Below are 22,497 nucleotides of genomic sequence, written 5' to 3' on the forward strand. Positions count from 1 at the left end.
GTGGTGGTGTGTGCTGCCACTCTTTCACACTGTTGGCTGTTCATTAGCTGCTGGCATGTGCAAAACAGTGCCTTCACCCCCATGTGTTGATGCAAGGCATCCGCCATTTGCTGGCAAGTCATTCCTGTGTTGGGACACAGTGTTTGTCTGGCTGTGACCTAGGCCATATGGGCAGAGGGCATTGTTGTCTGCTTTGGAGTCGCACTATGTGATTCTTGGTGCCCACACTCCCGCCATCCGGGTTACCGTGTCATGTGTTGTTGTCTTCTGTGGCCTGTGACTTGACATTGTCCAGCTGGGTGCATGGGGCATGGTGGCAGCAGTGGCATGTGCCTGCTCATGGAGTGTGGTTGAGTAATGCGATGGCTTGTGGTGTTTGCGTGCCTGTTATTAATTTTGGTTGTGGTTGGAGTTCCCCCCATGTGAGGTGCGTTGTTTGTGTACTCACCCGGGTCTCGGAGTCCTTCTACTCCTTCAACTGCCTCCACCGGCAGTATGGCCATCACCCTCTCCTCCCAGGGATGGTACTGTACGGGTCTGCGGGAGGGCCCTCCTCCGGTGGCGTTGGCCTGGTCATGTTCCTCCTGTCTCTTGGCTCTGACCCTCCTCCGCAGATCGTACCACCTGTTCTGGCAATCCTGCTTGGTCCTCCTGGTGTCCGCAACAGCATTCACAGCATCGACGATGGTCTGCCACATGGCTGTTTTGGCTGCCTGGCTGGTGCTTCTGACCAATGTTCCAAAGATCTGTGGCTCGACTCTGAGGATTTGATCAACAAGGACCTCCAACTCTCGGTGACTGAACTTTGGATTCTTGGTAGTGGGCATGGTGAGGGGTGTGGGTGGGGATGGTGTGGGTGTGGGGGGTGTGTGGATGTTGGGGGGGGGTGTGGATGGTTGTGTGTGTGTGTGAATGTGATGAGAGGGTGTTTGTGAGGGTGGTCGTGTGAAGGTGTGCAAGTGTAAGATGTGGTGTCGCTTGTAGTCTGGTTCTGTGGTGTCTGGCAGCAGTGGGTCTGTTGCAAAGGCTCATGGTTTGTGTGTGTGGGCCCTTTTTATTGGTCCATGGGTGGGTGTGGCAGTGTTTGAATTTTGGGTGGGTGTGTTATAAGGAGTGGTGGTGTATTGTGCCTCTGTTTGTTTTTGACAGTTGCAGGTCAGTGATTGTGTTATTTTAGTGGTTGTTGGCCATGTTTAGTGGCTGTGTGCCTTTCGAATGGTGTATTGTTGAGTTGTTTTGTTTTGTCCTTGTTGTGTACGTGCGTTTTGAGCGTGTGTACGGTGTGTACATGGGCCATTTGGTTGTACGATTTGGTCCTTGTGTGTGGCTTTGTACGACTCGTACATGCGGTTGTGATGTTGGGGCATGGGGTGCGCTCCGTACTTAGAAGGTTGTGTTGGGGGTGCGCCAGGAACGTACTGGGGTGGGGGTACGACTGGAACGTACTGGGGTGTTCATAGACGGTGGTACGACACGTACAGGGGTGGGGGGGTGTACATAGACGGTGGTACGACACGTACTGGGGTGGGGGTACGACTGGAACGTACTGGGGTGTACATGGGCGGTGGTACGACACGTACAGGGGTGGGGGGGTGTACATAGACGGTGGTACGACACGTACAGGGGTGGGGGGGTGTACATAGACGGTGGTACGACACGTACAGGGGTGGGGGGTGTACATAGACGGTGGTACGACACGTACTGGGGTGGGGGTACGACTGGAACGTACTGGGGTGTACATGGGCGGTGGTACGACACATACAGGGGTGGGGGTACGACTGGAACGTACTGGGGTGTTCATAGACGGTGGTACGACACGTACAGGGGTGGGGGTACGACTGGAACGTACTGGGGTGTACATGGGCGGTGGTACGACACGTACAGGGGTGGGGGTACGACTGGAACGTACTGGGGTGTTCATAGACGGTGGTACGACACGTACAGGGGTGGGGGGGTGTACATAGACGGTGGTACGACACGTACTGGGGTGGGGGTACGACTGGAACGTACTGGGGTGTACATAGACGGTGGTACGACACGTACAGGTGTGGGGGGGTGTACATAGACGGTGGTACGACACGTACTGGGGTGGGGGTACGACTGGAACGTACTGGGGTGTACATAGACGGTGGTACGACACGTACAGGGGTGGGGGGGTGTACATAGACGGTGGTACGACACGTACTGGGGTGGGGGTACGACTGGAACGTACTGGGGTGTACATAGACGGTGGTACGACACGTACAGGGGTGGGGGGGTGTACATAGACGGTGGTACGACACGTACAGGGGTGGGGGGTGTACATTGACGGTGGTACGACACGTACTGGGGTGGGGGTACGACTGGAACGTACTGGGGTGTACATGGGCGGTGGTACGACACGTACAGGGGTGGGGGGGTGTACATAGACGGTGGTACGACACGTACTGGGGTGGGGGTACGACTGGAACGTACTGGGGTGTTCATAGACGGTGGTACGACACGTACAGGGGTGGGGGGGTGTACATAGACGGTGGTACGACACGTACAGGGGTGGGGGGTGTACATTGACGGTGGTACGACACGTACTGGGGTGGGGGTACGACTGGAACGTACTGGGGTGTTCATAGACGGTGGTACGACACGTACAGGGGTGGGGGGGTGTACATAGACGGTGGTACGACACGTACAGGGGTGGGGGGGTGTACATAGACGGTGGTACGACACGTACTGGGGTGGGGGTACGACTGGAACGTACTGGGGTGTACATAGACGGTGGTACGACACGTACAGGGGTGGGGGGTGTACATAGACGGTGGTACGACACGTACAGGGGTGGGGGGTGTACATTGACGGTGGTACGACACGTACTGGGGTGGGGGTACGACTGGAACGTACTGGGGTGTACATGGGCGGTGGTACGACACGTACAGGGGTGGGGGGGTGTACATAGACGGTGGTACGACACGTACTGGGGTGGGGGTACGACTGGAACGTACTGGGGTGTTCATAGACGGTGGTACGACACGTACAGGGGTGGGGGGGTGTACATAGACGGTGGTACGACACGTACAGGGGTGGGGGGTGTACATTGACGGTGGTACGACACGTACTGGGGTGGGGGTACGACTGGAACGTACTGGGGTGTTCATAGACGGTGGTACGACACGTACAGGGGTGGGGGGGTGTACATAGACGGTGGTACGACACGTACAGGGGTGGGGGGGTGTACATAGACGGTGGTACGACACGTACTGGGGTGGGGGTACGACTGGAACGTACTGGGGTGTACATAGACGGGTGGGGGTATACATATACGGGGGGTACGTGTCGGACGTACGGGGGCTGGGGGGAGTGTTGGGCGCGTATGCGGGCACATGTCTCCATGGTTGCTATTGGTGTTCGGTGCGGACGGTGTTTTTTCCATACGGTTGTAGGCTCGGACGCACGGGATGGATCGTGATTCCTCGGTCGGACTTGGATTTTTACGTTTGTAAGGTAAATCGTCCGAGGACGTGTCGGACACATTTTCCGACCCGAGGACGTGTGGGGAATGATTCCCGGTGCGGGTCGTATGGACTTTTTACCATGCGAATCGTGATTGCCAGTTCGTACGGCACTTGGACGATTCGTACGGTAAAAAGACCCGATACGAGTCGCACGGGGGAATTTTTTACCGGATCGTGATCGGCACCTTAGTGTACACGCCGTAATCTTGGAAAAAGTGCACTGCGGCAATTCCTTCCTCAGAATCAGAAAATGGAGCTCACTCATGCACTCATTTGTGTACTAATTTGCTTGAACATTATCCTTCAACTAATTAATTCTAGGGGTGGGCGGAATTTGCGAAATTCACTTTTGCAAATTATCGCAAAAATGTTAAAAATCTCCGCAAACACGCGGAAATATCGAGAAGATGCAGAAGTTTTTTTCCCGCCCGTTCGCAGTATTTTCTGCGTGGTCGCGGCTCGCCAACTTACCCATGCGGTTGCTCACGGACGCGGCCATCTTGTTTTCACTTGTTTCGCGGTGCATGATCGCGAGAAGAAAGACATGATCGCGCGACGAATGACGTTACTGCGGGCGCGAACTGTCGCGAGACAGCGCAAATGGCTACCAACAATCCAACATCTCGTGGAGAACGCGACCGGATCGGGAAAACTTGCCGTCGAACGTGGGGATTCAGGTAAGGCGATCGCGCGCACGCGAGAATGTATTATTTTACAGCACGAGCAAGCAAAACATTTCCGGTAAAATGCGGATTGTGGAAATTTTGACATTTTCGCCCTCTCTGCGGAACGCGAAAATGTCAAATTATCGCAATTTCCGCGAGCGGAATGGAATTTTAGCCCAGGCCTAATTAATTCATTCATTCATTTATGCATTCCCTGTCTTATGACAGTCCCTCATAAATATCTGTGCTGCGAACTAACGCCATTATATAGCATGTAAATATTGGTGAACTAGCCCTGCTTTAGGATAGCAAATGTGTAAACTGAAGATATAAGTTTCCATTCAGAGTGACTTTTAAAACTTTGCAGACTGTCATTTAATAGTGGCGATGATGCTGAAACAAAAAAAACATTAGACTTTATAAATGTGATGTTTCTTTGTGATGATATGCTCCTTTTTGAGACAGAGAGACATTTTTCAAAAGTGTGTTATACCTTTAATTTCTTTAAAGGACATTGAATTTCAAAAAGGGGTTTTGAGCATCATCACTGTCTTCAGCACCAACAGCCTCTACACCTAACTCTTGGAGCTAAACTACTATGTGCACAACTTGTACGGAGAAAGGCCTCATCCTCAGAAGATGCCTGTGGTATTATGTTGTGGTTGGTACAACAGTTATAATCGTAGGCAACGGCAAGTATTGTCGATTATTATGTAGCAAAGTCACTATCTCAAGATTAGACATACCTGATAACATCAACAACCACATCAAATATCCTTCCATTTGAACAATAATGGCTGGGTTCTCTTCAGGTAGAGGTAGATTTCCCCGGTGGCAGCTGGCACGGCTCACGAGTGGCGAGGCGGGCAAGGTGTGGGGGTGACAGCGGGGGCACATTGTTACATAAAAAAAAAACATTTACCTTGCCGCTGGGTCCAGCATCTCAGCTGTGCTGCAATTCGGACTCCAGGAAACAGCCAAGCTCCCCTGACCACTCACAGTGCTGCAATTCAGCGTTGTGATTGGTAAGCCCACAGGCTCCCCTGACCAATTACAATGTTGCAATGCAGCGTTGTGATTGGTCTGAGTGCTTTGGTTCGGGGCTCAGCCAGGGACTGTGGGCCTGGGTATGTTCTCCATGCAGGCTGTAATGCAGCCTGGATGGAGAACAGGGAAAGTGCGCATGACTGTTTAGGGCGAACAAACAGTCATTGCGCACTTAGGAGGGTTCTACCACTCTTCCCCTGCTCGGTAGCCCCTCACCGCCCCTCACACAAAGTTGCTGCAGCAGGAGGACAAAATAAAATGATAATAACATTACGTTATTATCATTGAATTTTTTCCTTTTTTTACTGCTGCAAGGCAGTGGTGTGATACTCCTCCGCCTTAGCGTAGGAGAGGCCCCTGTATTTCCCACACATTTGCCCTATTGAATGCAATTGTTCGGAACCGTTCTTAGGTCTGAGTTAAAATGAATTCATGTAAATTAATGTATTCAGCCACCATCAGTGCACTGATATATCAACTTTCCAACTAAGGTGGTTGCCGCTCTTGATCAGTGTGTGAGAAAAGGGGAATGAATGTGGAAAATATATTTCTTGCAATTGATTGGTCTTGTAAGAACTTTGGTGAATCACCTTTAGTGTAACAAGCACTTCTTCCCCAGAACCTTTTTAGTAAATGTATGCAAAGGTGAGTGTCATACTGCTGTTCCCGAATATGTGCCTAATCAAATTTAGCCTCAGTAATAGCAGTGTCAGGGAAAGATGTAAAGAGATACCCAACATTGGTCCATACTGGGAATATGGATACATCCTTGCAATTAATGGAGAGTACCTGTTGCACTTACAAGGCCCATTTGTGCCAGCCTTTAATCGTGCAAATCGGGCTGATAAATGGCACTATTTGCTGTATACCACACCCCCTGCCAAACAGGCACGGTGACCTGTTCAAATAGGAATGAGGTAACACAGATACCACAGATCATCTGCTACTGAATGTATTAATGTAATTATTCATTTTCATATATATTAATGATGATGATAACTTTACAGACTAGAAACATAGGGCCATATGTACAAGGGGTTATCGCCATCAGGTGATATCCCCTTCTCCTTATTTACAAAGCAGTGTTAACCCACTTAACGTGGCTTAACTCCACTTTGTAAATAAGACCCATTTTCATGCTTCACTGAACGTGAAAGGGGCATGCAACAGGTGTTGCAGTGGGCGTTCCGCTGCAACAGCCATTGCTTTTTGACACTGCCCCATATTTACAAGGCTGGGGGAGAACCAAAAACAAAGACCAGGAGAAGTTATTAATTTCACCTCGTATTTTACTCTTTCCATGACTGCACATAGAAAGAGCAAATTGCCGTTCAAGATTATTAATGTGCAGGAAGATGTCCCTTCCTGCACATAACATTCGCCCCTGCAGAACAGGCACCCTTGTAACATGGCGCAAGGGTGCCTGCACTGGACAGATATTTTTTGTGCCAGCACTAGGAAAAACGCAGGCGTACACCATATTTTTGTAAATATGGCGCATCCCTGTATTTAAAAAATGTCGGAGCACAGCGTTACCAATTTTGGCGTAACACCTCGCTCCGATATTTTGTTGTAAATATCCCTTATAGTTTAGCATCAACTGAAGATAGCATAGTCCAAGAAAGCAGAGTCCATAAACAACATCACCAGATATTTTACTGTTACACCGTAAAACAAGTCAGTGCAATATTTATTTTGTGTTCCCCTGTGCATGGATAAGGTCACAAACTAGTACATATCTAGTGAATACTAGTTCCTTAGGCTTATCTTGAACTCTTTTACAAAGTGGTTAGGCGTATAGTTCTTGGGAGGAAGTTCCACATTTTACTACCGTGGACCGGAAAGAAGTATTTCAAGGTAGATCCTTTCTTGCATTTGGCAATTTCAAGTCATAGAGATGATTTCCTTATTAGAGCTCTGTTCTGCCAGAGATGACAATCCTGCACTAATAGAAACATAGCCCCTTCAAAGTTTTGCTGTGGCTATTCATGTACTCACTCATACACATTTCTCCCAAAGGTTGTCTAGCATGTACAATGTTAGGTTCATCGTGGTGTCCAATAACATACTCAACTGTTGGTGTGGCAATGTAGGCATGGCAATTTGTGGGGGATAGTAGCAAAAAAAACATTAATGCCAATCCTAGAGACTGATACACACAGTCCTAAGGTCCTGAGAAGTGAGACCTACTCCTTCACATACAAATAAAGCTACAAAAAGCAGAGCTTTCCCCCAACACCCCTCTCTATCATGTAATGTTGATTAGCAAAATACTTTGAAGCTACTTGCATTGTTTCGCCTTTCAACAATATGTCGTGCAAGAGCTTCATATAGCACAGGCAACAAATCTTTAATAACACTGTTTCCCAAAATTCTCAGCGTTCTAGCAAGATCATTTAAAGAAGGCTAACGCTCCTGCACCTTTTGTTAGCGATTCAGTGTGGGACAATTTAATAAAGTACTCGAAAGGCTTTCAAAACATACGATATCCTCTCATCCATTTTGCTTCCAATCAAGCGATCGTAGACTGACTTTGCTGGAGTTCTGATTCTTTTGTGAACTAAATCTATTTATTCATTATAATCTTATCCTACACTATAACGTCCATTATGCCATTATTCGTCTCGTCTGAAACTTCAAAGGAGACAAAAGTCAATGTCCTTGATTTGTCTCACACAGCACATCAGTAGAAACATTTTCATTATCTCTTCCCCAGCTTCTAAAATACTCATGTTTCTCACACGTACCTTAGCAATTAAGGGTAACCTCCTCTTTATTTCTTTAGATGTTCACTACAATAGAAATTACCATTAAACCGTTCAGCTATACTGCTGTCACAATGGTGGCAAACTTGACTTGCCTCACTTCATGTCGAGGTGGCCGTATTATCTAAACAAAACTAGTTTTGAATATCAAGAGCTAATCACTCTTATCTGGTGTACCACGGAAAAGAGCTGCAAGGTTTTAGAATGCTTAAACTGTAGAACTTGTTTCATCTGAGAAAAGATAGCAACATGAAAGAAAGCATTTAGCGCACAGGGATTTAATTATGTTTGCTCCTCACTGTGCACTTAGTGGTTTAGTAATTTAGACAGATATTCCCTATGCTTACATGTTGTTCCTTGGTTAGAGGACCCAGCCTGCCCTGGGACAAGCGCAACTGCCAGGGAACCGCTGTGCACTGTGTATACTTTAGAAGACCTCTGACTAAGGATCTGCCAATTTTGGAGAGATAGAAATGGTGGCAATGCATTCTATATCCAAATTGCCATCGTTTGGGAAAACGAGCAGTCTTTATCTGAATAGGAGAGGAAAAGGACCAAACGTGTATATCGTGCATGATCAGTATTAAAGCTGATGAGTTTTACATTTTTCACAGAAAGACATGAGGAGTACTTTACAGAAGCAGGCAGGTGTAGGTGAGTTTTTTAAAATCGCTTACGACATGCCACTTTTTGGGATAAACTTCTCTCAGTTCAATAAACGCTCTTAAACACCAGAGTTCTACATTCCCTCTCTCATACTGGCACAGACTGCAGTAAATTGGCTGGCTGCTAGAGTACCACGAATTACTTCAAAAGCCTGTAATAGTTTTATTTTATTTTGTAAACCTCTATTCTGCCCAACTTTAGGAGGTACAGGCTTTGATTTTGGCTAGAAGATCTCTAGGTCCATCTCCCCACTTCTAATTACAATCATATACCGCAGGGGATGGGCGTCTTTCTTCAGTATCACCATTTTGACGCTGTCACATTCTTTCTGTAATTTTAAGGAGAAATAAGAAATATACATTTTTAAACTTTATTTTCATAAGCTGACACTGTCATGCCAACTTTGCTACCTGTATTTCGGTCGAAACGTTTTTCCAGGGAAGTTAATGGGATGTTTACGAAGCCTATAATGTTTAATTAAATTACAACTTCATTAAAGAAGGCATAGCTACTGACTTGAGGAAGCCATATCCATTTCAGTTCTCTAGAACTGCATTGACTCACCTACTGCTGTTTATAAATGAGGAGTATAATTTCCATAGTATAAATCTCATGCTGGTCATGGTTGCCAACAAGCCAAAGTAATTAATTAGATGGAATACAAAAACAACAATCTATTATTAAATATTTGATGCTGCACTAGACCAGAAAAGTAGTCACTTGTAGCTAGATCAAACTGAAGCAGAAATTTACCTTTTTGAATACTAGTTTACACCCAATAAAATCATTATACTCTAATGGTACAATGTAATACAAGTTGTATTTAAAAAAAAAAATGCAACTGACCTTTTTTACTGAAGCATCTGGGTTACATGTTGCAATTTATGCAGGCACCTTCAACCCTAAAAAGGAACAATATACTTAGGCCATTATTTTTGACACTGCTGTTCACCAATGTCTATCTATGTTTATTGAAATTATTATTCTGTGTGCATCATTCGAAATTAGACCAGAATGCCATAAAAACTTAAACATTCAACGAGTGTTTCTATTAGCAAAATTGTTCATTCTTATTTATTTATTCCAGTGTCATAAAGTCATTGGCCAGCCTGTTTCTGCTTCATGGATTGACAAGCAATTTGCACGAAGAAATGGTATCTGGAGAGCGAATGTTTACTTTCGGTTTCCATTCATCCATTCTTACACTAAAGTTGCTACTGCTATGACCGCAGGATTGTTAAGGGACTTCACATTACTGATTCATAACACCTTTGTAGCCCCTCCGTTCCTCGGTTTGTCGTACAAATGAACATTCAGAAAAGTGATCTGTTTAAAATTTCGACTCACAGAGGTAGTGGACAATGCAAATCGTGAGTGGTAAAAAGATTTGCCCTGTTCCACTTAAAAATGTCAAGTAAACTTTTGGGGGAGTGGTAACTGATAAATCCAACTAGTTAAAATTCATCAAACAGTTTGCGATTTTTGAACTCACTGATCCTTTTTTACAACCCCTGAGGAAATGTGAGGCTTAACACCTTGTTAGGTAATTGGTACATTTCTCTAAATATATAGAAGGATTACACCAAAATGAGTAAACACAATTCATCTGATCTTTCCTAGCATTCTAAGGAACTATGGATTAAACTTCATGAAAGTAGAAGGTCAAGGCCTGAAGGTCAAGTCCACTCAGCTATGACACATCAGTAACCAGAAATGTGCATGTACAATTCATAAAGGTACTTTATATTACAAAGAGTGAAAACTACTGCTTATAACAAGAAACCATCGACATAAAAATAAACTGAAGTTATCATGTGCAAGCCACTTCACAAAACGCCAATGGTAAAAATCCCCATTCAAAAATTCCAAAAGAATTGCAATTGATGGGAATATTTGGGCCATGATTCAAAGACCTCCGAGAATGTTCCCACCTGAAGTAACCCAAAGCTACCCTCAGTTATGATTTGTCCCCTTTAAAATGGGGAATAACCCATGCAGTTTGGCGTTTTCTGCCCAAATAACTGCATGTATTTACCAGACCTTTTTGCCCATCAGGTTAATCTTTGCAGAATTTAGCGCAATTGGTAATTGCTGGGTATGTTAAACTCCAAACAACTCATAATTCTTACCCCCACATAAACTGGGGTTTGTATACAGGTAATAATTGTCCAGTCCAGCTGTAATTAGGGCCTTGAAGGTATAATATGGGAAGTGGGAAAATAGATGCAGACTTCAAATCGAATATTGTGACCCATTTATATCCTAAAGGTTCCAAGAGAGAGGCCAAGATGAAAACTTAGATACCATGAAATACTTGCTTTCATGGAAAGAACAAACTTATGAAAGGCATGGCACATGATATATTCTATTCAATAGGTAAATTAACTCCCTAAAGCTAGGGACACTGGAATGTTGTGGCAAGGGAGGAACACATTATGTAGGAGAGTCCAATACATTATGCACCCTGAAAAGGTAAATTGTGCACTCTAATTTGGCACATTTTGAAACAGCATTACTTCACTATTTTCTCATTTTTACACATGTTAACATAGTATGGGGAAGGTTTCATATCATTATTATCAGTGTAACACCTAAATACAGTGATCACCAACTGAAAGGTAACCTGCCTTTATGTAACAAAAGGTATGCCACTACATGGCAACACACGTAGAAGCGTTTTTAGTAACTTTTGATCCACTTGAGCTAGAAACAACCCTTGTTTTGCTAAAATCTGCAAATTGTGCAGAAGATGATGAGTTATTTGGTAAATGCAGTAAATCCTTAATTATGTGGAAAACACAGCACGCCAAAGAATGTCATAATTTCAGTGGACCTGCCTGATGTGGATATAATGTACTCTCTTGCCAGTAGAGAAGGTAACCATCAATGTCAATTCAAGGCCATACCACTGCATGGATGCCTTTTGGTTCTAATGATGAAATAATTTAATTTTCACAATATTGAAAACTTTACAAACACGTCGCCAGCAGCTCTTATACCCACTTTTAATAGGATCACCTTCGTTTCCAGGATTCTGTTAATAAAGACTTTCAATAGCTCACTACTCCAGGGTGAGAGATTCAAGGAATCGCAATGCCCACTAGGATTTTAGAATATCAATATTATTCAATAAAGCCCGTTGGAAATGGAGAACATGTTATGTGCTTGTTTAAGATAACCGAATAGGAAACAAATTAAGAGCAAAGGTCATCAACAGAGCTCAATGTCATTGCTTGTAGAGATACAAACAATACCCACCGAGACAACACGTATACAACAAAGCCCAATATTACCAAACCCTACCACTTTAAAAAGCCCAGGGGGCAACTTCAGTTACACCATCCAACACTAACATTTAGCATCACATGGCAACAACGTTCGAGGAACTTGATGCTTAATATAAAAAATGCAAAGGTGAGAGTAGGTCAGATAAGATGAGATAAGAGTGACTGAGTGAAGATAAGATATCAGTTACTAGTGAGGCATCGCAGAACAAAGACGAAATGTGTAATAAAAGTATGCTTTGTTACCATATGTGTGAGAAGACATTAAATGTATTATTGTAAAAGTAAAGAATTATAATGAATTTTAAGTAAGAATTATGCTTTATTTCTAAATGAGGCAAAGAGATAGTTTCGATAAAAACCAAGAATGAGATTTATATAGTTTCAAATGTGAAATCCAGTTTTGCGGTCATTCTCCTATCACATCTATAGAAGAAGTGAAACATGACTTGCTAACTTACTTTTACTTTAAACATATGTTTATTTATCATTTATAAAGATATATAAAGCTGTTTAAAATAAGGGGATAGTGTGTGCGTTTTTTATGAAATATATCCATTTTCCTGCACAGAAGCTAAAAGGTCTCTTCTCTATAACCATGAACACATTCCCTTTTGCTTTCTTCTCTCTTTCCCCCATCATAAAACCTTTTAATCAAAACCAATATCCCCTATAGACATAAACTCTGTGTTGATCCAGAAACATTGCTGGCACTGGTGCCTTATTTTGTCATCTTGAGTGTTACATTTTGCTCCATATCTTGTATCTTGCTTAACAGTCATGGCTTATCCGTACCTTCATTCTGGACAAGTACCTCCAGGTGATGGACTAAAGCAAATTAATACCACTTATGATGAGTTTTTCTAATTTTCCTGGGGTTGTTTGTTGGATTATCTCCTGGTAGGTCAGGCTTCTAATACTCTGTGGTTGTCCTTTGGGAGTTTCATACATTTGTAGGGGTTCTTTTCTAGGGCTATTTACGTGGTCATCATTTTCTCTTGCCCTGATTTAGAGTTTGGCAGTTTTGAGACATATATAAAAAATTAGCATATCTCCTGTCTGACTTATACAAATGTATACTCTCTAATAGCGTGAGCGGGACAAATGGATACACTCTTGTAGGACATCCACCAAACAATAAATTAGGGCTTCTAGGTTTTCTACCTTTATAATCAGATATCCATTAGCGAAGCCTGCAGGTGCTGATGCTCTGTTGGTCTGACCTCATGAATGTGGATGCCGCATTGGTGTCCTTGGAGAAGGATTGTTCAACCGTTCATGACCCTCGTAAGGGCTCAAAGCGTAACTCAGGCTTTCTCTTCTCAGTAGCAATGTAATTCAAAGTGATGGGGACCATTTTCAAAATATGATGTGTGGCTCCTAAAATTACAAATATTCATGACATAACTTCATCCATGCATTGGCCATTCTGCTACTCCAGCATTCCCATGGTAGGCTGCAGGCTAGGGGACTGTTTCAGTACATGTAAGGCTGCCATGTCCCAGCCATGCACCATTGACCCTATTCTAGTTCTAGCTTCTTGTAGGGTGGGCCCAGTTTCCCCATTTTGCCAGGGCTGGGATTGGTTTCATGTCAGACTTTGTACCCATGAGCAAGCCATTTCCACAAACGTCAATATCAATAAAGTGTCATTTCTCTATCAGTGCTTGAGAACCTTTGTTTTACTGAGGTTCTGACCTCAGTGCATTGCACAATGTGGAGGTGCAGACGAATCAGCATTATTCCAGTACCCCAGCATTAAATACCCAGTCGGGAGTTCCTTTCTCTCTTAAAATGCTTCTGCCTTGTAGTAATTTAAATGGCATGCCACACACAAAAAGTGCATTGAATCATTATTCTCCTCATCAGACAAACTGTGCTACTGCTACGTTATTACAGCTTACAACCTCAAAGTCAGCAGGACGGATCTGTGAGTTGAACGCTCCCTTCTCAAACGTGCAGTGATCTTCAAGTCACACAATTGAATCCTAGGAAGGGTAATTCAAGTTTCCATCCTCCTGAGGTCAGTACATTAACATTAAATTGGATTATAGGAACATCTGTTGTAAGAGCACATGGACATGGCTGAAATGCAATATAAAGCTTCATTAACAAAACAAGTTTCTATTATAAGGCACAATGTTAAGTCATGCTTGCTGCATGAAAGTACTTCATGCTATATGGCTGTCGAAGAGAGTGGCTCGAAGAATACAGTAGATAATATCTGTAGGGCGTGTAACAGGAACAATACTATTTTCAAGATTGTATGTATTCTGTATGACTGATGACAGTTTACTAAGATAGCACACACTATTTTTCAGAAACTGCACAGGCACTTCATAAAGCCTTCATCTTTTTAGTTTCTTGAGGCTGGAAGCTTTCTTGTAACATATGCTGGTATCTTGAATATGGTCGTTGACTCACTCAGAATCTTTTAAATATTAGAATAAAGAACCAGGAAGGTCTTGAAAGACATCTGATGTGCATAGTTTCAAACTGAGGCTCTAATCTTGTACTGCGAATTTTAGTTAATGTTGGGCAACCTTGAAGGCAATCCCGCAGTGTGAACAATCCAGAAGACTTGAGTGGCTCTGAAGCCTTGTTATAGAACAAGATTGTCCATAAAAGCTGCAATTACACAATCATGGGTCAGCCGTCATGACACATATCATCTGACATAAATTCTGATAAGGATACTTGCCTGGTTTCTAACCTTCCTATGTGACAAATGCCAAAAGTGGCTTTTGGGAACTTCACTGTTGTGGGGCCCATAGATTCCCCACCACTCAGTCCACACCTATACAACCATAAACTAGCGACCCCAAAATCTGCTCTGTGGTCTTTAGCGTCAACTGTGGTTTCTTGAATCTCACTTCAAAGTAAGCTTGTTTGAAACAGTCTAGACCAACCCCTGAGAAAGACTCTAGTTGTCGATTTATGAAATCAAGATTAAAGTAGTGACGTCCTAAAAAGTAAGTTGAGTAGCAGTCTGTCAGTGAGCAGGAAGACATTAGCTCATGCATGATTCTACAAACAGATGCTGAGGCGGTGGGGTGGAAGCATACAGTGGGAGTGGATGAGGTGGGAAAGGTGATGTTAGTTGAAGGTGGGGAGAGTGTAGTATAAGTTCCATATTTTTTCACTTTATGATAGTATGTGGTATTGAATAACTTCGCACCACTCAGTAAAAGAAAGAGGAAAAATGCAATGTCTGAGAATCTGTTTCTGTTCTTTTGGCAAACCAGAACAAATCAGAGATCTGACTGTATTTCAGGAGCACAGAGCTTGGTGTGTGTTTCTTTGTGACTGGATGATAAGCTCATGTTTCGGATGGCTCGTGATTGCGCCTGTGGACAGTCAAGGTATTGCTCTGCGATTAGTCAGAGAAGACATTTGTCATGCAGGATGGACGGCTTAGGTCTATTTTCACCTTAGAGGCTAACATGGATACTTCCTCCATGAGAAATGAGTTGAAGGACAACAGAGGCCATTTTTAGATTCTCAAAAACAAAGAGAATAAGCCAATTAGGGAAATGTTGACCCTCTGTAGGACAAAAGCCTCACAGTAGCTTGCTATGGCACTGCGTTATGGGGAATGGCTAACCATGTTGCACTCCAGACCCAAGAAAATATCTTCCTAAGAAGATTAATACCTGTTCCTAACTCAACTCCCTCATGCATTGTACATTAAGAGCTAGCAGCTCTTTATATCATTGATTATATCAGCATAGCAGCTATTACTGTTTGGTATGGGAGCAAAGATGGAACTAAATTCACACAAGAAATTATAAAGGATTGCCTTGCCCTGGAGTACAATAAAAAAATTCCATGGTTAATTTATATCAATAACCTTTTAAATGAGTGCGCCAAGAACACTGACTTTAACGACCCCACACAAATCCTTTGTTACAGCAAAAAAGATCTGAAATCTGGACTCATAGAATCAAGAGAACTGTTAAGAAAAACTCATGCAAATTCAAAACAGTTGACCAGGGCTTACTGTGAAATGCCAATCGCATCAGGCAAACAGCGATATTTATTCCAGGTAACAAACTTAAACATAGGTTTTACCTCACTAGGCTGAGAGTGGGTACTCTCCATTTTTTAATAGCTTTTCAAATTATGGGTAAGTGGAAATGAAATCTTCTAAGGTGCCCTTGCGACAGGAAATCACTACAGACAACCCTACATTTTATCCTTTTTGTAATTGTCATAGAGATATGTAAAAAAGTGTTTTATGACTACTATTTCTAAATGAAAAATTGTACTTTTAAAAACCTGCTTTAGATTTTATGTGTTGCCTAGTAAAACAAGAAAGATTGTAATGCAGTGGTTGTCTATACCCAAATGGCGCTCATAAGAAGAAAGTCAAATTCACATCTCAAGACTTTTGTCTATGAAGGAAAATAGGATATACACTGATTGATGTCCTTTAGGAATGTCATTCTCTACCTGTATATCTTGATAATACTTTTATTTAGTGTCCCGTGTGCACATTATTTCATGTATCTTTCACTTCTGGCACTGATTAACAATCATATTTGACCAACTCACCTATGGAATAATTTTAATGCTTTCATGTGTTTTATTGTACCAACTATTTCATGAATTTTGAGGAGAATATCCTATTTTAGAATGCTTTCATGGTTGTGCTGTTTTAACCGAATAAAGTTTAATTGAATTGAGTTGAGTTGAAGGTGGTGACAGATGATATAAGTACATGAGTGTTACCTACAGAGCATTGAGATGACTCAGGGTTATTTACCCAGACCTTAAAATTTACTTTTCGTTTTACTAGCTACTTATCTATCTTTTTCTTTGCAATCGTTTACCTACTTCCTTTTCCGTTTGCACCATCTAAAGTAGAGCGAGAGGTGTCGACACGCTATGTGCTGTGCTATATTATGTCCAACTGACATTCACGCTTAAATCTAAAAGAGCAAATCCATCTTTTCACTGAATATGTCCAATCTTCAGTGAGGCAATATTCAACGAAGGTTAGCTCTGTTCGTAAGCAGGAGACATTTTTTCTATTTTATGAGTGTCTGTGAGTAATAACTCTGTGATGCAAACGTTTACTTCCAATCTGATGAATAACAAAAAAATAATTGTGAATCAATCCTCAGACATCAAAGGGGCTGGTTTTGTAAAATCAGCACAAATGGAATGTCTAAACCTCAACTGTGTGTGGGAGGGATATAGCAAAAATAAAATTAAGTTCTTAGCCTGGTCATCTCAGTATCTTGATTTTAAATGCTCTGTAAATATTTTCCACTAATGCGTCAATTATGACACATTATAATGAGAAAGAAAACAGAACAAACAAAGTTTCATTTAGACAGTGCAATTAGTTATTCTGTAACGCATGGTACATGGATCTCATACATCAAGTATGACCAATAAAGAATAAAATATCCAAAACTGCTATTTATTAATTGGTATGTTACATGCATTTACAATTTTACTACAGGAAGAACTGAACTGTTTTAAATAGCAAACTAAATAGATGAACTTTAAAATGAAAAACTATTGGACTGCTTACAGAACAAGCATTTGTCAATAACATTAGGTCTGGCTTTAAAAGAATGTTGTATGGTAATGTGAAACCTACAAGTACATAGCTTGGAAATAGATATGTATTTGTTTGGAAGCCAAAGAACTGTAGATTGGCGTAGGTTGAAAGGTTAGTAGACAGTTGCACTGTTAAGCCTGACCTAAAAAAAATCCATGAAGGTTAATGTCGACCATCCTCCCATCTGTGCTGAAGCCAGAGAAAACACCATCATTTATCTTGTTAAATAAGACACCTTAGTAGCATTACAATGTCAAGTATGTGCTCCTAAAAGTTTAACCTCAAGCAGCTTGATAAATAAAAAAATTGAGCACTTTTTTGTGGCAGCACACAACTCCTGCATAGTCAAAGCAGGTACTCCTTCCTCTCAACATGTGGGCAGAGCCAGATCCCCTCTCTAGAGATACCTACATAACTGTCTTTGTCTGGTGACAGCTGCGCTGTGAAGCCAGGCCATAAAAACTGCACATTGAAAACATTCTGAGCCAGGGGATGGAAAGAATTTCTATCCTGTGTAACGATAAGACACCAAAAGTTTAGAATTATAGGCTGCAGTAACTATGCCCTTCCAGAAGACAGCAGAAAGTAGTAATAAGCAGCACCAATTTCCATCTCCTTTGCTCCTGGGCAATGTTTCCCCACTTATACAACCTTCTTTGGAGTCAAATTCCATGTAAACCATCTAAGCTTGGCATCGCCTCATCACAAAACGAATGAAAACAAAAACGGTCTGTGTGAAACTTCCAAGGGCTCACAATAGAGAGACAAAAACTAAGCAGCACACTGCTCAAAGTCAGTCCTATACACCAAAAAGCAATCTTGAATTCTTGATTAATCACAAAAAAACTGCACAATACAACTACAATGTGAGTTCCTGAAGCTTGGTCCTACCTACCATTTGTACTAAGAACACATTAATGCTGCCTGAACTTCTCAAAACAGCTAAAGATTGTCTCCTGTGCCAAATCTTTAGAAAGCCAGAGCTCACTGGCTGAACCCCATTCATTCTTAGTGGCACCTGAAATTGTGGCATCCTTTGACATCATGCCTGCCATGCTCTAACTTAATCTGGCACCAGCTGAGAGGATAACTGGCCATCAGGGCATTTCTTTAGTTGTGTAAGTAGTAGACCCCAAACAGCTTGCTCTGGGCAATAGACCACTACAAGAAAAACATAAAATGAAAGATAAATAATATATGTAAGAAAAAAAGGTTTTGTTGTGATGTACACTTCAGAAAATAAAAAAGGCCCTAGTTAGTGCAGTGAGTGTATGTTTTCATAGCTGAATCTCAGAACTGACAGTCAGGAAGTGCAAATGGCTCATTTCACCAATAAGCAGGGTGACAGTAATGGTGGCATCTGTGAGCGTTGGGTGCAGGTGCAGGGCAAAGAGTAGCAGCAGGAGTCCTCTACCCCTTCTGCCAGGCTCTATGGCGTGTATGACAAACATCGGTGAGCAAAGAAACCATAGGAGTCTTGTGACCCCTGTCTCTGATCCCAGCAGCAGAAAAGAACAAGCATTGGCAATGCCAATAGGTCTGGATTTCAAAGGATGTCATATGGTAATGTGAAGTATTACAAGCTGATAGTATACAAATGGATATGTATCTGTGTGGAGGCAAAGACATGTAGACAAATATTGGTGTAGATTAAAAGGACAGGTGACAGTTGCACTGTCAAGCCAGACCTAAAAATCCATGTAGGTTAATGCTTGCCCTTCTCCCATCTGGACTGCTGCTAGAGAAAAACACTGTAATTTATCTAGTTATCAGAAACAATTTAATAGCATGAATGAGCTCCTGAAAGTTCAAGCTCAGTCAGCAGGATAAATAAACAAAATGTTCACAGCTGTGTGGAGAGCAAGCGCTTTTTTGTTGAAGCGCACAGCTTCTGCCCAATCAAAACATGTACTCCTGGATCCTGATATGTGGGTGGAGCCAAAGCCCTCCCCTGATGTTCTCACATTATTGTCTGGCGACAGCTGCGCTGTCAAGCCAGGCCATAAAAGTGAAAAGCATAATTTCCCACTAAGGATGTGCAATAATATTGCAAAACATAATACCGTTTGTGATCACTGCAATCCAAATCGAACAATCAGCAGGTTGAGGTTAATCACGATTTTTTATTTTTAAATGGATATTTAATGGCAATAGTTTTATTTTTTTAAAACAGCACGATTTCAGGAGCTGGTAAACATTTCACCCTCCCTCCCAAAATGCTACTAATAACAGATGAGGGAAAGCATCACTCCTAAAGTGTGCAAGTATACTATAAATGTGATTTTTGTTATTTTTGTTATAGCATTTTTATTCAATCGTGTTTTATAGGTCTGGATAGTAACAAGGAAATAGATTGCTAAAAGCCACTTAGCATTCTTATAAACCTATCATCTAGTTTTCTTTTATCTTATAGTCAATTTATGGGGCCTTTTTTTATAAACTTCGACACTGAAAGGGGACCTCTACTGAGCATTGGCAAGTCTGACTCCAGAGCCTTTGTGGCATGCATCTTTCATCAGGAAGCGAATAAAACTCATTTTGAAAGCTGTTTGTCCTTCTTTGCTATATTAAGTGGTAGTTTATATAAGGGATTATACATTATGAGGATATTGGACGTCACAGAGGCGTTCCATAACCAATTGCCGAGTTCCTTTGTAAGACTATGGAATTCCAAGGTGGCTTGCAGTATCCTTATCATGTAAGCCAGGTGGCACGTTACCCCATATAATACATAGTCACACCATCAACTTTCCCACAAACCACTTAAAATCTTGGTGTGTAACTCTTTCATATGAAAGTGCGAACATGTTTGCAAACATTAGGAAAAAATATAAAACTTTTAGTGAAAAATTAAACGCATCAAAAACCTGTTAGATATTCGTTGCAAGGAGATATTAAAAACTGTTTCAATACAAGTCCATTTTAAGAACACAAGATGTGTCTCTCTTATAGCAATAGAGGAAGGAGGAATACCTTCACTGGATGGTACATCAAGGGTCAATTTATTCTCATTTTATTGACCATTATCAGCCTGCAAACCTGACAGCCCAGAAAAATTATGAACTATGTTCACCTTCTGGGAACCCACTCTCTGATTGATGCGATATTGGAGGAATTCCTTCTTGCCAGAGTCAACGAGCCAAGCGGAGTAACTTCTTTGTGTGGCAGGTGAGCTTCTTTGCTTTAGCAGTCCAGCTGCTATACTGGATTTGTTAGGCAAGCAACATTTTCCATTAATATTGGTCTGAGACAGCTTTTTTTATTGTCTATATTAGCCACTTTATGGACGATCTGTTTTTTTCAATTGACAAGGTGATTCCTTGAATCGAAGATAAAGGTTGACCCAGAATATCTGGTATTGCTACTCTATTCTTTTCTTAATGTAGTGTGTACAAAAAGAGTAGCACCAAAACCTTGAGGTCAGTCTGGAAAAAAAGTAGTAGGACAATATAGATGTGAATGTCCGGCACCTACGGAAGCCCCACCTCACCAAGACAGAGATACCGTGATTTATGATGAACAGCAAGCAATAACTAGTCCAACCCTGCCTCAATTGCATAAACATTGACAACTTCATCCCCCACCTTTTACGCAATGCAAAGTTACATCCAAGAGAATAAAGATAGCATGGTACTAGCTTTCTCTAATAAAGTGAAACCATAATTCGTAAATCGTGGCTTCAAAACGGTTGTTCGAGCCCTCATACTCCAACATCTGGATGATGGCAAGGCCCTCATTAATGACCTCTCAGACTCAACACTAACACCCTGGAAACATCCTCATCCAGCGTTTGAATAAAAATGGCCATGTAACCCCCATCCTGATGGAACTCCACTGGCACTGCTTCCTGGGCCACACTCTCTTCAAAACCAACTGCATCATTTGCAAAGCGCTCACGAACAGCACCGCACTATTTTGCTGGCAAGCTCACATCTCTGGGGGTTCTCAGCACACCCACAGCCCCGACACCATCAGACTATATGCAAGGAAGGCTAAAAATGAAAAAAAAACAAGACAATTGGCCTAGTATGCACCCAGGATCTGGAACAACATTGCTTTATCAAGATCATTGCTCTAAACCTGCTTCAATTTAGGAAAGAGGTGAAGATGCATTCGTTAAAGAGCATTAGATAATGATGTAGTAACAGCTCGCATCTGCTCTCAAACCTAAGCTACCTCTTCAATCATTTTGCTGACTGTATCTTTGCCTTTGACACTGTACAGCACTCTTCTGTCTTCTGGCTAAGTTAAGATCCATACATAGATAAATATAGACAAATCATTAGCAAGAGAGGACCAGCAGCTTCTGTCATGGTTACCAGCAAATAATCATTCCGGGTGAGACTGTAACAATGCACTAAGAAACTACATGTTCCCAAATGTACTGTAATGTAACGTTCATACTACTAACCACTTACAGAGCCTAGCTGGAATAGCACCAAATCATACCAAGGCCCAGAAAAAGAAACATTGGTTCCCAGACTGAGGTTCAATTGCTCCTAACTGGCTTTTTAAGTGTGTGTGCATTTGTAAAGTTGACAACCAACATTCATCAGCAATGTTCAGAGTATTTCCAGGACTTGATGGCCAGTACTGATGATCTATAGCTTCAGTTCATTGTTACAGTAGTTACTTTTGCAACTAAGTACCCTTTCCCGACTGAAGGAATTAGAAGAGAGTTATTCATTTCTAACCTTTCTTTCTAAATTTAGCTTGTTTTTTACTTGTGGGTTGGTGCATTTCCAGGGCTGTAGCATGCACTTTTTGTTGATCTACCTGACCATTTCAGCTACACCTTCAATCTGGTTGCCAGCTTTCCAAATTTTGAATCTAAAATGTGCAATGTCTTGCTTAACCATGAGGAAACTGTGAGCCCCTCGTGCCTTCTTTCCTTTGTACCTGCTATTTCTTTAGAATTCAAATTAATATTAGCTACTGTGTATTTTGCATTCGACGAATATTGAGAAAAACTGCTTATTCCCTCTGCCTTAGTTCCCTTTCCACACATTA

The 22,497-nt window shown here is 42.1% G+C and overlaps 1 protein-coding gene across 6 annotated transcripts in view; it reads right to left on the minus strand.

Annotated features, from left to right (window-relative positions):
• LMO1 (LIM domain only 1) overlaps positions 1–22,497 on the minus strand; it is a 506,754-nt gene that overhangs the window by 242,608 nt on the left and 241,649 nt on the right. For 3 of the 6 annotated variants that reach the window (XM_085646832.1, XM_085646833.1, XM_085646831.1), the window contains exon 2: positions 9,478–9,533. The exons of the other annotated variants lie outside the window; for them this stretch is intronic. The gene's annotated coding sequence lies outside the window, so the exon portion shown is untranslated. The remainder of the gene's footprint in view (positions 1–9,477; positions 9,534–22,497) is intronic. 6 annotated transcript variants of the gene reach the window in all.

This window comes from Triturus cristatus, chromosome 3_2 (assembly GCF_964204655.1).
Source record: "Triturus cristatus chromosome 3_2, aTriCri1.1, whole genome shotgun sequence".
In the NCBI taxonomy this organism is placed as follows: Eukaryota; Metazoa; Chordata; class Amphibia; order Caudata; family Salamandridae; genus Triturus; species Triturus cristatus.